This window comes from Schistocerca gregaria, chromosome 11, assembly GCF_023897955.1.
Source record: "Schistocerca gregaria isolate iqSchGreg1 chromosome 11, iqSchGreg1.2, whole genome shotgun sequence".
NCBI classification, from domain to species: domain Eukaryota; kingdom Metazoa; phylum Arthropoda; class Insecta; order Orthoptera; family Acrididae; genus Schistocerca; species Schistocerca gregaria.
Window position 1 is genome coordinate 59,372,017 of NC_064930.1, and position 14,970 is coordinate 59,386,986.

Here is a 14,970-nt window from a genome sequence, read left to right on the forward strand (position 1 = left end):
CCCGAATTGCCCTTCAACAGTGGGTAGCAAGAAGGTGCTTAAAACGCCTGTGGTGTGATAGTGCCATGCAAAACAACAAGGGGTGCAAGCCCCCTCCATGAAACACACGACCACACCAGAACACCACCGCCTCCGAATTTTACTGTTGGCACTACACACGCTGGCAGATGACGATGGCCGGACATTCGCCATACCCACACCCTGCCATCGGATGTGTGTACCGTCATGCGTCACTCCACGTAACGTTTTCCCACTGTTCAATCATCCAATGTTTACGTATCTTACACCAAGCGAGGGCGTCGTTTGGTATTTACTGGCGTGATGGGTGCCTTATGAGGAGCTAGTCGACCATGAAATCCAAGTTTTCTGAACTCCCACCTGTCATAGTGGAGCAATGGATCCTGATGCAGTTTGGAATTCCTGTGTGATGTCTGCCTGTTACACATTATGACCCTCTTCAGCTGTCGGCAGTCTCTGCCAGTCAACAGACGAGGTCGGCCTGTGCGCTTTTGTGCTGTACGTGTCCCTTCACGTTTCCACTTCACTGTCACATCGGAAACAGTGGACCCAGGGATGGTTAGGGGTGTGGAGCTGTCGCGCACAGACGTATGACACAGGTGACACCCAATCACCTGACAACGTTGGAAGTGCGTACGTTCCGCGGAGCGCCCCATTCTGCTCTCTCACGATGTCTAATGGCTACTGAGGTCGCTGATATGGAGTACCTGGCAGTAGGTGGCAGCACAATGAACCTAATATGAAAAATGTATGGTTTTGGGAGTGTCCGGATACTTTTGATCACATAGTGTATGTTCCAGTAGCTACGTTTCCTGGCTAAGATATGAAATGGCTCTGAGCACTATGGGACTTCAGAGGTCATCAGTCGCCTAGAACTTAGAACTAATTAAACCTAACTAACCTAAGGACATCACACACATCCGGCCGGCCGGCGCTAAGATATCAATGCGAGTTCATTATCATGGTTCTGAAACCACTGCAGCACGATTCTGACCTTGTGTTGCTGACAGTTTTCTTGCTGGAAGCTGGTATCGCCGTCAGAGGACTTCAACCATGAGCAGATACAGGTGGTCCACAGTAATGTTCACCTAGTTCACTGCTGAATGAGATTTTCACTCTGCAGCGGAGTGTGCGCTGATATGAAACTTGCTGGCAGATGAAGACTGTCTGCCCGACCGAGACTCGAACTCGGGACCTTTGCCTTTGGCGGGCAAGTGCTCTACCATCTGAGCTACCGAAGCACGACTCATGCCCGATACTCACAGCTTTACTGCTGCCAGTACTTGCCCGCGAAAGGCAAAGGTCCCGAGTTCGAGTCTCGGTCGGGCACACAGTTTTAATCTGCCAGGAAGTTTCATAGTTCACTGCTGTCTTCGACTACTACCATAGGCACCATAGAAGCAGGACTCAGTGTAGCCCACTGCCCTCGCTCTCCTTCATCTGTGGCACGGAGCACATTTCAAGCAACGATTCGCCTGGTTGATGGCGTGGAATGGCACAACCATTGACCTGCGGCAACAAGAAATGTGACTGATTCGGCAGGTTTCACTTTTGTTGCGATGCACGGTGAGAACGCAGTCATTCAGTGCCAACTGTAATCGCAACTGACGATGTGTGTCGTTCAACGCGGTAACGGGAGCCGTGTCATGTGGAGCTAGATGTTCACTAATTGGCTTTGAACGGTGTGCTCTGAAATACACTACTGCCCATTAAAATTGCTACGCTACGAAGATGTGCTACAGAGGCGAAATTTAACCGACAGCAAGAAGATGCTGTGATATGCAAATGATTAGCTTTTCAGAGCATTCACACAAGGTTGGCGCCGCTGGCCACATTTACAACGTGCTGAAATGAGGAAAGTTTCCAACCGATTTCTCATACACAGCAGTTGACCGGCGTTGCCTGGTGAAACGTTGTTGTGGTGCCTCGTGTAAGGAGGGGAAATGCGTCCCATCACCTTTCCGACTTTGATAAAGGTCGGATTGTAGCCTATCGCGATTGCGGTTTATCGTATCGCGATATTGTTGCTCGCGTTGGTCGAGGTCCAATGACTGTCAGCAGAATATGTAATCGGTGGGTTCAGGAGGGTAATACGGAACGCCGTGCTGGATCCCAACGGCCTCGTGTCACTAGCAGTCGAGATGACAGGCATCTTATCTGCACGGCTGTAACAGATCGTGCAGCCACGTCTCTATTCCTGGCACAACAGATGGGGATGTTTTCAAGACAACAACCATCTGCACGAACAGTTCGACGACGTTTGCAGCAGCACGGAATATCAGCTCGGAGACCGTGGCTGCGGTTACACTTGACGGTGCTTCACAGACAGGAGCGCGTGCGATAGTATAATTGACGATGAACCTGGGTGCACGAATGGCAAAACTCAACGAAATGGACAGTCAACATATTCTGGATAAATCTCACAAGGGAACCTCCCCATCACACCCACCTCAGATTTAGTCATAAGTTGTCACAGTGGATAGGGCTTGAAAAACTGAACAAAGATCAATCGAGAAAACTGGAAGAAGTTGTGTGGAACAACGAAAAAATAAGCAAACTATACAAACTGAGTAGTCCATGTGCAAGATAGGCAACATCAAGGATTGAGTGAGCTAAGGAGCGCCGTGGTCCCGTGGTTAGCGCGAGCAGCTGCGGAATCAGAGGGCTTTGTTCAAGTTTTCCCTCGAGTGAAAAGTTTAATTTTTTATTTTCAGACAATTATTATTTGTCCGTGATGGTGTGTCAATTATCGAAGTTCAGCCACTGACACATAATCAAGTTCGCTCTCCAAAATTGCAGGACGTGGTCAGATTTGCTTGGACATATGCAGGATTTGACGGTCTGCACCCGAAAAATTTGAAAACGTTAAAAACATATGTTTTGACAGAGCACAGGAAAAAACTGTGCGACTGTGAAACTGTTGCATTCATTTGTTGAAGTTTATGTGACAAACTCTTAAGTTTTCATCACTTTCGTGGGAGCGATTATCACATCCACAGGAAAACTTGAATCGGGCAAGGTAGAAGGATCTTTTTACGCATTGGCCATGTGTACAAGTTAGGTGGGTCGACAGCATATTCCTGTCATGGGACGCACATGCCTACACCAGTATCGTATAGAATGTGTCGGACGTGTTTTCCTGTGGAGGGATCGGTTGACCTATGATCTTGCGATCAATTGCTTTCGGTTTCCATTGGAGAGGCACGTCCTTTCGTCTACTAATCGCACGGTTTTGCGGTGCGGTCGCAAAACACAGACACTAAACTTATTACAGTGAACAGAGACGTCAATGATCGCACGGACAGATCATGTTGTTGTTGTTGTCTTCAGTCCTGAGACTGGTTTGATGCAGCTCTCCATGCTACTCTATCCTGTGCAAGCTGCTTCATCTCCCAGTACCTAATACAACCTACATCCTTCTGAATCTGCTTAGTGTACTCATCTCTCGGTCTCCCTCTACGATTTTTACCCTCCACACTGCCCTCCAATGCTAAATTTGTGATCCCTTGATGCCTCAAAACATGTCCTACCAACCGATCCCTTCTTCTAGTCAAGTTGTGCCACAAACTTCTCTTCTCCCCAATCCTATTCAACACCTCCTCATTAGTTACGTGATCTATCCACCTTATCTTCAGTATTCTTCTGTAGCACCACATTTCGAAAGCTTCTATTCTCTTCTTGTCCAAACTAGTTATCGTCCATGTTTCACTTCCATACATGGCTACACTCCAAACAAATATTTTCAGAAATGACTTCCTGACACTTAAATCTATATTCGATGTTAACAAATTTCTCTTCTTCAGAAACGCTTTCCTTGCCATTGCCAGTCTACATTTTATATCCTCTCTACTTCGACCATCATCAGTTATTTTACTTCCTAAATAGCAAAACTCCTTTACTACTTTAAGTGTCTCATTTCCTAATCTAATTCCCTCAGCATCACCCGATTTAATTGGACTACATTCCATTATCCTCGTTTTGCTTTTGTTGATGTTCATCTTATATCCTCCTTTCAAGACACTGTCCATTCCGTTCAACTGCTCTTCCAAGTCCTTTGCCGTCTCTGACAGAATTACAATGTCATCGGCGAACCTCAAAGTTTTTACTTCGTCTCCATGAATTTTAATACCTACTCCAAATTTTTCTTTTGTTTCCTTTACTGCTTGCTCAATATACAGATTGAATAACATCGGGGAGAGACTACAACCCTGTCTCACTCCCTCCCCAACCACTGCTTCCCTTTCATGTCCCTCGACTCTTATGACTGCCATCTGGTTGTGTACAAATTGTAAATAGCCTTTCGCTCCCTGTATTTTACCCCTGCCACCTTTAGAATTTGAAAAAGAGTATTCCAGTCAACATTGTCAAAAGCTTTCTCTAAGTCTACAAATGCTAGAAATGTAGTTTTGCCCTTCCTTAATCTAGCTTCTAAGATAAGTCGTAGGGTCAGTATTGCCTCACGTGTTCCAACGTTTCTACGGAATCCAAAATGATCTTCCCCGAGGTCGGCTTCTACTAGTTTTCCCATTTGTCTGTAAAGAATTCGTGTTAGTATTTTGCAGCTATGGCTTATTAAACTGATAGTTCAGTAATTTTCACATCTGTCAGCACCTGCTTTCTTTGGGATTGGAATTATTATATTCTTCTTGAAGTCTGAGGGTATTTCGCCTGTCTCATACATCTTGCTCACCAGCTGGTAGAGTTTTGTCATGACTGGCTCTCCCAAGGCCGTCAGTAGTTCCAATGGAATGTTGTCTACTCCGGGGGCCTTGTTTTGACTCAGGTCTTTCAGTGCTCTGTCAAACTCTTCACGCAGTATCGTATCTCCCATTTCGTCTTCACCTACATCCTCTTCCATTTCCATAATATTGTCCTCAAGTACATCACCCTTGTATAAACCTTCTATATACTCCTTCCACCTTTCTGCCTTCCCTTCTTTGCTTAGAACTGGGTTGCCATCTGAGCTCTTGATATTGATACACGTGGGTCTCTTCTCTCCAAAGGTCTCTTTAATTTTCCTGTAGGCAGTATCCATCTTACCCCTAGTGAGATAAGCTTCTACATCCTTACATTTGTCCTCTAGCCATCCCTGTTTAGCCATTTTGCACTTCCTGTCGATCTCATTTTTGAGACGTTTGTATTCCTTTTTGCCTGCTTCATTTACTGCATTTTTATATTTTCTCCTTTCATCAATTAAATTCAATATTTCTTCTGTTACCCAAGGATTTCTAGCAGCCCTCGTCTTGTTACGTACTTTATCCTCTGCTGCCTTCCCTACTTCATCCCTCAGAGCTACCCATTCTTCTTCTACTGTATTTCTTTCCCCTATTCCTGTCAATTGTTCACTTATGCTCTCCCTGAAACTCTGTACAACCTCTGGTTCTTTCAGTTTATCCAGGTCCCATCTCCTTAATTTCCCACATTTTTGCAGTTTCTTCAGTTTTAATCTACAGGTCATAACCAATAGATTGTGGTCCGAGTCCACATCTGCCCCTGGAAATGTCTTACAACTTAAAACCTGGTTCCTAAATCTCTGTCTTACCATTATATAATCTATCTGATACCTTTTAGTATCTCCAGGGTTCTTCCACGTATACAACCTTCTTTCATGATTCTTAAACCAAGTGTTACCTATGATTAAGTTATGCTTTGTGCAGAATTCTACTAGGCGGCTCCCTCTTTCATTTCTTAGCCCCAATCCATATTCACCTACTATGTTTCCTTCTCTCCCTTTTCCTACACTCGAATTCCAGTCACCCATTACTATTAAATTTTCGTCTCCCTTCACTATCTGAATAATTTCTTTTATTTCATCGTACATTTCTTCAATTTCTTCGTCATCTGCAGAGCTAGTTGGCATATAAACTTGTACTACTGTAGTAGGTGTGGGCTTCGTATATATCTTGGCCACAATAATGCGTTCACTGGACGGATCATAACTTTGCGAAAATAAACTTTTCACTCGAGGGAAGAGTTGAACGAAGGACTTCTCGTTCCGCAACTGCTCACGCTAGTCAAGGGACCACGGCACTCCTGAGATTACTCTACCGCTGATGTTGCATATCTTGCGCATGGACTACTCAGTTTGTATATTTTGCTTATTTTTTTCATACTTCCACACGACTTCTTGCTGTTTTCTTGATCTGTGTTGAGTTTTTCAAGGCCTATCCACTGTAACAATGTATAACTAAAACTGAGGAGGGTGCGATGGGGAGGTTCCCTTGTGAGATTTACCCAGAATATGTTGACTTTCCATTTCGTTGGGTGTAATCGAATACGGCGGTCCGTGCAACCGGAGACCACACGACACGGGAAAGGCGAGAGTGCGGCGAGGAACACGGTGTTGCGCAGCCCGCGACGTACGACGGCGGGCGCAGTGAAGACGGGGGCGGGCGCGCCATTGTGTGGGGGCGGTTCCGGCCCGCGGGCGGCGGTCTCTGGTTTCCCGCGCAGCCAGCGAGGCGTGCCGGGCGCCGCCCGCGCTCTTGCCGGCCCCGGCTTCGCGTCCACTCTGCACCAGACGCGACGGCGACCGCACCGCACCAGAGACGCACACGTCGACGCCGACATGCTGGCCTGCTCGCGTTCGCTGCGCCGGAGGCAGAGGTACGACCCGCGGAGCGCAGCCAGCGCTTCGTAGGCACCGGCCCACACAGCCGGCCCGTCAAATGGGACCACGGGCCGCCGCTAGCAGCTGCGATGCGATGCGCCAACAGGGACACTCTGAAGGACCCCAGTAAACGGTCAGACGTGTTTGACAGATCGCTCTCACGCCGCTATTACACTATCAAATTTCTTTGTCAAAGGTTTGATCAAAGATGTGATCAAATATTCTCGCCATTATTTTTTTGACAAAGATCTGTGACGTAGCGCTAGAAGGGGTATTACACTGTCATCGAACTTAGAACTACTTAAACCTAACTAACCTAAGCACATCACACACATCCATCCCCAAGGCAGGATTCGAACCTGGGTCCGTAATGCGAGGTGCTGGGGCTAGCAGTGTATTTAACACTAAATTCGTCTAGAATCTTCATGTGCTCCCCCCCCCCCCCCCCCCCCCCGCGCCATTCTAACTCCGACTTTTGCTGTTGCACGTGGATTAAGAAGAAACGCGAACTGACTATAATCGACCCTGCAAGTGGACTAGAAAAGAGTTTGGCACCTGCAATAATTTAATTTGATAGACATTAAATAAAGGAAAGTTTCAGTAACGTGGTGAGAAATGAAAGGGTTGCTATACCGATCAACAGAAGGAAAGATCTGTCCCAAATACCAATTTCATTTATTATGGCTAAACTGAAAATAATAGACAAAACACACGAAACATTTACAATACATCAAATTGGATATTCAAATAAATGCTGTGAAGGTGAAGTTGTCCGTAAACTAGATTCTGACATTTATGATCTAGTGGTATGTGGAGCCAGTTCCTTGCAACTCAAATCTTAAGAGAAACACCCAGCCAACTCAACCTTAATTGATGCTACAGTAGTGAGACCTCAGACAATGAACATCCAAGACAGAACCACATTAGAAAAGATGGGAACAGGCGCGCTCTGCTGAGCTCTGATTGTCACCTAGGAAAATTCCCTAATGTGGCGGACCTGCGGACGTACATTACCAAGCTGTCTTCTTAACTGCAAGGACACGATCTGGCGTACCGGAAGCGATGGCTGGTTGCTTCTACGTCCCGTCGTGGTGATGATAATGTCGTGAGTATAGCCCGAAACAAATTATCCTGGTCTGGTTGTTCCAGACTAAAGACTCCCTAGCAACACAAATGCGCCTCTGAGGAAACGATCAAGGCTCTCCACACAATCGCTGACGGTACAGTGATTTTAACAAGCGAAGTCACACAGTAACTCCGATACAGTCAACTTTAGCCAAAACTGCTCAAGACGGACAACATAGGCCGCTTGTATGCAGAACGCTCAATTGCCAACTGTACTCGGAAAGTTACGTTAAAGTCGAAACTTCAGCAACTTCGCCAAACAATTACAATTAAATGAAAGTATATTAGACAGCCAACGGAAGACAGGCTGTCCAGAGCAGCGAGAGCTCAATCTTGTAACCTACTCCGACCAAAAGGCGAGAGCAGACTCCCTCAAGAGCACCTTTACAAGCCGAACACAGAACATTCCCGCCCCCAAGACAGTGGCCGTGGTTAAACGTTCCAATCAGCGCAAAATTCCACTCTATTGCCGAAGCACTACCATTCCGCCAATGGAAATACTTGGCGCCAATTTCTCCGTCGACTTTGCTACGTCACGGAGCTATGCCCTGAGCAAGCCAATCATAGTTACGATTTGGCAGAAAACGCGGGAATTTGCCCGCCAAGACTGCCTGGGAACACAAGTCATTCCCACACCTTGCTGGTAGCCCTCCAGAAAGTGTTTTCGCTAAGTTTCTGCGAAGTAACGGAATCATTAGCCCAGCCGCTCCGTCAGGCCCCTGTGGGCGTGTCGCCCCCGCTGTTATGGCAATGTCAGCGTCTGGAAAGCATCCACTCGACTCCCTCACACCCGTCGGCTTAACCCTTTCAAGATCAGCAGAGCCCGCCTGTCACCGGACCACCCGGGTGGCGAGACATGCTGCGTGGGAAGTCCACGTGTGAAGGAATAGCAACTTTTCACCGCATGCAATTAGAGAGGAAAATCGTAAGATAGAAATATGAGATGGGGCTTCTGCCACCTCTCAGTAGCAGTCGCGCAGTTCCAAACTGTAGTGCCTGGAACCGCTTGGCCACACCGGCAGGCCGTGTGCTACAGTTAAGTAAATCTTTCATTGATTAACGTTATAAAGTGAACCAATATTTAATGAGCTACAGTTTCTATGAGCCACCTCACCGAGTGATCAATGAACCGCCAGTTATGGCTGGTCCAAAGTGGTGTCATCTGCTCACAACAAGCTTAATGCGATAGCGGGAGGTGCTGAAGACTTTGGCTTCCTGATACCAAAACACTCCATGGACTTCTGTTTCACCTCATAGAGGAGAGGTGTGCAGTTCTGGCTTGCATACAGTGCTGGACACCACCCTGATTTTCCTATCCGACTACAGATGGCAACAGTGTACAGTAAGCAGAAGCAAGCTTGTGTATCCACGCACTCTGGAATTGTATTAAGTTCATTCAAATGGAACGTGGTCAGTGCGTCTGCCTTTGCCTTAGGCCGGTATTACACTATCAGATTTCTTTGCCAAAGATTTGATCAAAAGTGTGATCAAATATTCCGTCAAATATATTTGACAAAGATCTTTGACGTAGCGCTAGAAGGGGTATTACACTGTCATCATATTTTTCGTCAAAGTTCAAGATGGCTGACGACAACAACTTGTTATTACCGCCGCAGTTGTATGTACTCCAATTGCACTGTGTGCACATGCGGAAGAGAAGTGGGGGAAAAAAAGGAAACGTACCTGGATGAAGCAGTGGGTTTTATGACAACACGGTAAAAGCATTCAACTAAACTTGTTACGTGACCTTGATGTGGAGGACATCAAGTCGTACAACAATTACTGAAGAATGGATGAGCATACATTTGTGTATGTGCTCAGTGAAGTATATCCTCATATCACAAGGATCTACATCTGCAGAAGACAGGCTCATTGTAACACTCCGATTCCTTGCTACAGGAGAGGGTTCGGTTAGCTTAGGTTAGGTTAGGTCAGGTCTCCAATATTCGTAATCTATTTTTGTGTTCAGCGTGCCTCACGTTGTAAAGCACCTCATCAGTTTCATACATCTCTATTAATTTTGTAATTGTCGGCACACACCAATTGTGTTTACCCACAATGTTTATAAAAACACAACAGATGACAGAATGCAGCGATGCTAGCGCTCCATGTGGTAACATGTCACATTACAGTGAACAGAAGACAAGCGACTTCTTTGATCGAATCTACAGCGAGGCCCTAGATTTGATCAAATACTTGACGACATTTGACCAAGTACCCTATTACACCATCAAATATCTTTGACAAAGATATTGGACAAAGATATTTGACAAAGAAATTTGATGGTGTAATACTGGCCTGGCTGGTCACAGATTTGCCAAACATGCCCGCACACGTCCAAACACCGTTTGTCAGTTTAACCTCACTTTGAAGCAGACGCTGTTCGTGTGTATTTTGAGAGAAGTGAGAACGGCCATAAATTCATACAAAGCAACAATGTCACTGACTTTGGCACTGTCTTTAAGTAAGAAGAAGAAAACAAGGCTCTGAACTAGTGAATGGCTTAAAATGCGAGATTTGCCCATGGAAATACGCTGAAAGAAATATTACTCTTTGAAGTCTATCATTTCGTCAACTTTCTTCGAGTTGACAATCAAAGTGCCCCAGGGGAGGCTGGTAGGTCCGCTGCTGTTTTCTATCTACATAAATGATCTTTTGGATAGGGTGGATAGCAATGTGCGGCTGTATGCTGATATATAGATCAATTTAAATTAATGCAGATGAATAGGAAAAAGAATCCCGTAATGTTTGAATACTCCATTAGTAGTGTAGCGTTTGACACAGTCACGTCGATTAAATATTTGGGCGTAACACTGCAGAGCGATATGAAGTGGGACAAGCGTGTAGTGGCAGTTGTGGGGAAGGCGGATAGTCGTCTTCGGTTCATTGGTAGGATTTTGGGAAGATGTGGTTCATCTGTAAAGGAGACCACTTATAAAACACTAATACGACCTATTCTTGAGTACTGCTCGAGCGTTTGGGATCCCAATCAGGTCGGATTGACGGAGGACATAGAAGCAATTCGGAGGCGGGCTGCTAGATTTGTTACTGGTAGGTTTGATCATCACGTGAGTGTTACGGAAATACTTCAGGAACTCGGGTGGGAGTCTCTAGAGGAAAGGAAGCGTTCTTTTCGTGAATCGCTACTGAGGAAATTTAGAGAATCATCATTTGAGGCTGACTGCAGTACAGTTTTACTGCCGCCAACTCACATTTCGCGGAAAGACCACAAAGATAAGATAAGAGAGATTAGGGCTCGTACAGAGGCATATAGGCAGTCATTTTTGCCTCGTTCTGTTTGGGAGTGGAACAGGGAGAAAAGATGCTAGTTGTGGTACGAGGTACCCTCCGTCACGCACCGTATGGTGGATTGCGGAGTATGTATGTAGATTTAGATGTAGAAAGTTTTTCAAACTTATGAAGTCCCCCATAAAATACTTAGGACTGACGGAGTACATAGTTCAAAGAGGGGCAGTACGTTTTGGATTATCGTGAAATATGGGAGAGAGTGTCGCAGAAATGATACAGCATTTGGGCTGGACATCATTAAAAGAAAGGCGTTTTTCGTTGTGACGGAATCTTTTCACGAAATTCCAGTCACCAACTTTGTCCTCCGAATGCGAAAATTTTGTTGACACCGACCTACATAGGGAGGAGCGATCACCACGATAAAAAACGGAAATCAGAGCGCGCACGGAAAGATATAGGTGTTCATTCTTTCCGTGCGCTATACGAGATTGGAGTAATAGAGAATTGTGAAGGTGGTTCAATGAACCCTCTGCCAGGCACTTAAATGTGATTTGCAGAGTATCCATGTTATCTAGATGTAGATGAAAAGACCAAACTTGCCTGTCAAGTTCGCTCTTGTCTACCCACGTATGTGTCAAACAAGCACATGTACGTACTAACAAACCTTGTCGGTCTAACCTTTACTTGTACAGCAGACAATTTTTTTGTATGCTGTACTTTGGCTTCAAATGCAGATAAGGCATTTCCAACATTGCCCCTGGCATTGTGTTTACAGAAGAATAAAACAAGATGCTGGTCCAGGGAATGCTTTAAAATGAGAAATATACAGCTGACAGTCTGTCAATGGAGATGTTTCACTCAGAACATGCCGATTACATCAACTTTCTGCGCGTGGACAGTGAAAGTGTCCAAGGAATAGAAAAGCAACTGGAATCTCTCACCAGAGGAAAGTCCACTGGACCTGACGGGATACCAATTCCATTGTACACAGAGTACGTGAAAGAACTTGCCCCCCTTCTAACAGCCGTGTACCGCAAGTCTCTGGAGGAACGGAAGGTTCCAAATGATTGGAAAAAGAGCACAGGTAGTCCCAGTCTTCAAGAAGGGTCGTCGAGCAGATGCGCAAAACTATAGGCCTATATCTCTGACGTCGATCTGTTGTAGAATTTTAGAACATGTTTTTTGCTCGCGTATCATGTCGTTTCTGGAAACCCAGAATCTACTCTGTAGGAATCAACACGGATTTGGAACGTGGTCAGGCTATTGGATGTCATTTGTGTCATACGTCTGTAGGCGAGATTTCTACACTCCTAAATATCCCTGTGTCCACTGTTTCCGATGTGATAGTGAAGTGCAAATGTGAAGGGAACACGCACAGCAGCCGGTCGGAGTGGCCGACCGGTTCTAGGCGCTAGAGTCTGGAACCGCGCGACCACTACGGTCGCAGGTTCGAATCCTGCCTCGGGCATGGATGTGTGTGATGTCCTTTTGTTAGTTAGGTTTAAGTAGTTCTAAGTTCTAGGGGACTTAAGTCCCATAGTGCTCAGAGCCAGCCACGTATAGCACAAAAGCGTACAGGCCGACCTTGTCTGGTGACTGACAGAGACCGCTGACAGTTGAAGAGAGTCCTAATGTGTAATAGGCAGACATCTATTGAGACCATCACACAGGAATTCCAAACTGCATCAGGATCCACTGCAAGTACTATGACAGTTAGGCGGGAGGTGAGAAAACTTGGATTTCATGGTGGAGCGGCTGTTCATAAGCCAAACATCACGCCGGTAAATGCCAAACGACGCCTCGCTAGGTGTAAGGAGTGTAAACACTGGACGAATGAACAGTGGAAAAACGTTGTCTGGAGTGACGAGTCACGGTACACAACGTGGCGATCCGATGGCAGGGTGTGGGTGTGGCGAATGCTCGGTGAATGTAATCTGCCAGCGTGTGTAGTGCCAACAGTAAAATACTGTGTTATGGTGTGGTTGTGTTTCTCATGCAAGGCGCTTCCACCCCTTGTTGTTTTGCGTAGCACTATCGCAGCACAGGCCTTCACTGATGTTTGAAGCACCTTCTTGCTTCCCACTGTTGAAGAGCAATTCGGGGATGGCGATTACATCTTTCAACAGGTTCGAGCACCTGTACATAACACACAGTGGTTACACTACAATAACATTCCTGTAATGGACTGGCCTGCACAGAGCCTGACCTGAATCCTATATAACACCTTTGGGATGTTTTGGAACGCCGACTTCGTGCAAGGCAGGGTGTGGGTATGGCGAACGCCCGGCGATCGTCATCTGCCAGCGTGTGTAGTGCCAACAGGAAAATTTGGAGGCGGTGGTGTTCTGGTGTGGTCGTGTTGTTCATGGAGGGGGCTTGCACCCCTTGTTGTTTTGCGTGGCACTATCACACCACAGGCGTTTTAAGCACCTTCTTGCTACCCACTGTTGAAGGGCAATTCGGGGATGGCGATTGCACCTTTCAACACGAACGTGCACCTATTCATAATGTACAGCCTGTGGCGGCGTGTTTACACGACAATAACATCCCTGTAATGGACTGGCCTGCACAGAGTCCTGACCTGAACCCTACGGAACACCTTTGGGATGTTTTGGAACGCCGACTTCGTGCCAGGCCTCACCGACCGACATCGATACCTCTCCTCAGTGCAGCACTCCGTGAAGAATGGGCTGCCATTCCCCAAGAAACCTTCCAGCACCTGACTGAACGTATGCCTCCGAGAGTGGAAGCTGTCATCAAGCCTAACGTTGGGCCAACATCATTTTGAACTCCAGCATTACCCATGGAGAGCGCCACGAACTTGTAAGTCATTTCCAGCCAGGTGTCCGGATACTTTTGATCAGATATTGTAGTTCGGTGAAGCTATTGCCCCGTGTTATGGCTCATCGATGAGCGCGTAACGCACAGCATAAAACGTGTCCTTGTGATCGCACTGGACTGTACTGTTCACTGCTTGGCTTCCGCTACACGCGAAACGAAACCCAATGAGGTTTCAGCTAACGCGGAACAGTACAGGCGTAGCGTTCACATCTGACTTATTCTTATGATGAACACAGTATAGATCTGAAACGTGAACTTTTCTATGTAATTCGTCTCAGATTTCACCCATGACCAATTTCAGGAAGAAATCTGCTGTACTTCCTTAGGGCTGTATCAATGCTACAATGGTCGGTGAAAAAAATTCATAGAACGTACAAGTTGTGTGGTAACTACTACTTTCTTTCATGTCGCGATTCTGTTTACACATCATCAGATTAGCATCCGTAAAGAGCGACAAATAATACGTAGTGCATCATTGTAGTGAATTGACCACTAAGGCCGGACAGGAAATAAATCGAAGTGCAATGTGAATACACAGTAAGGCTAAGATGAATACGTCATAGGCAGGTAGGAAATCGTCTAAATTATGTGATCAAATGTATCCGGACACCTGGCTGGAAATGACTTAAAGTTCGTGGCGTCCTCCATCGGTAATGCTGGAATTCAGTATGGTGTTGGCCCACCCTAGGTGACAGCTTCCAACTTACACTCTCGCACTCCCGTTTTTCGACTGCTCAATCGTCCAATGTTTACGCTCCTCACACCATACGAGGCGTCGTTTGGCACTTGCCGGCGTGATGTGTGGCTTATGAGCAGCCGCTCAACCATGGAATCGCAAGTTTTCTCACCTCCAGCCTACTGTCACAGTACTTGCAGTGTACCCTGATGCAGCTTGGAATTCCTGTGTGATGGTCCGGATAGATGTCTGCCTACTACACATTACGACCCTCTTCAACTGTCGGCGGTCTCTGTCAGTCACCAGACGAGGTCGGCTTGTAGACTTTTGTGTTGTACGTGTCCCTTCACGTTTCCACTTCACTGTCACATCGGAAACAGTGGATGTTTAGCAGTGTGGAAATCTCGCGTACAGAGGTACGACACAAGTGACACCCAATCACCTGACTATG

The 14,970-nt window shown here is 46.3% G+C and overlaps 1 long non-coding RNA gene across 1 annotated transcript in view; it reads left to right on the forward strand.

Annotated features, from left to right (window-relative positions):
* The first annotated feature begins 6,529 nt into the window (after nucleotides 1–6,529).
* The window catches only part of LOC126295412 (uncharacterized), a 50,912-nt gene continuing 42,471 nt past the window's right edge, over nucleotides 6,530–14,970 (forward strand). The window contains exon 1 of the long non-coding RNA XR_007552485.1: nucleotides 6,530–6,624. This is a non-coding gene — a long non-coding RNA (uncharacterized LOC126295412). The remainder of the gene's footprint in view (nucleotides 6,625–14,970) is intronic.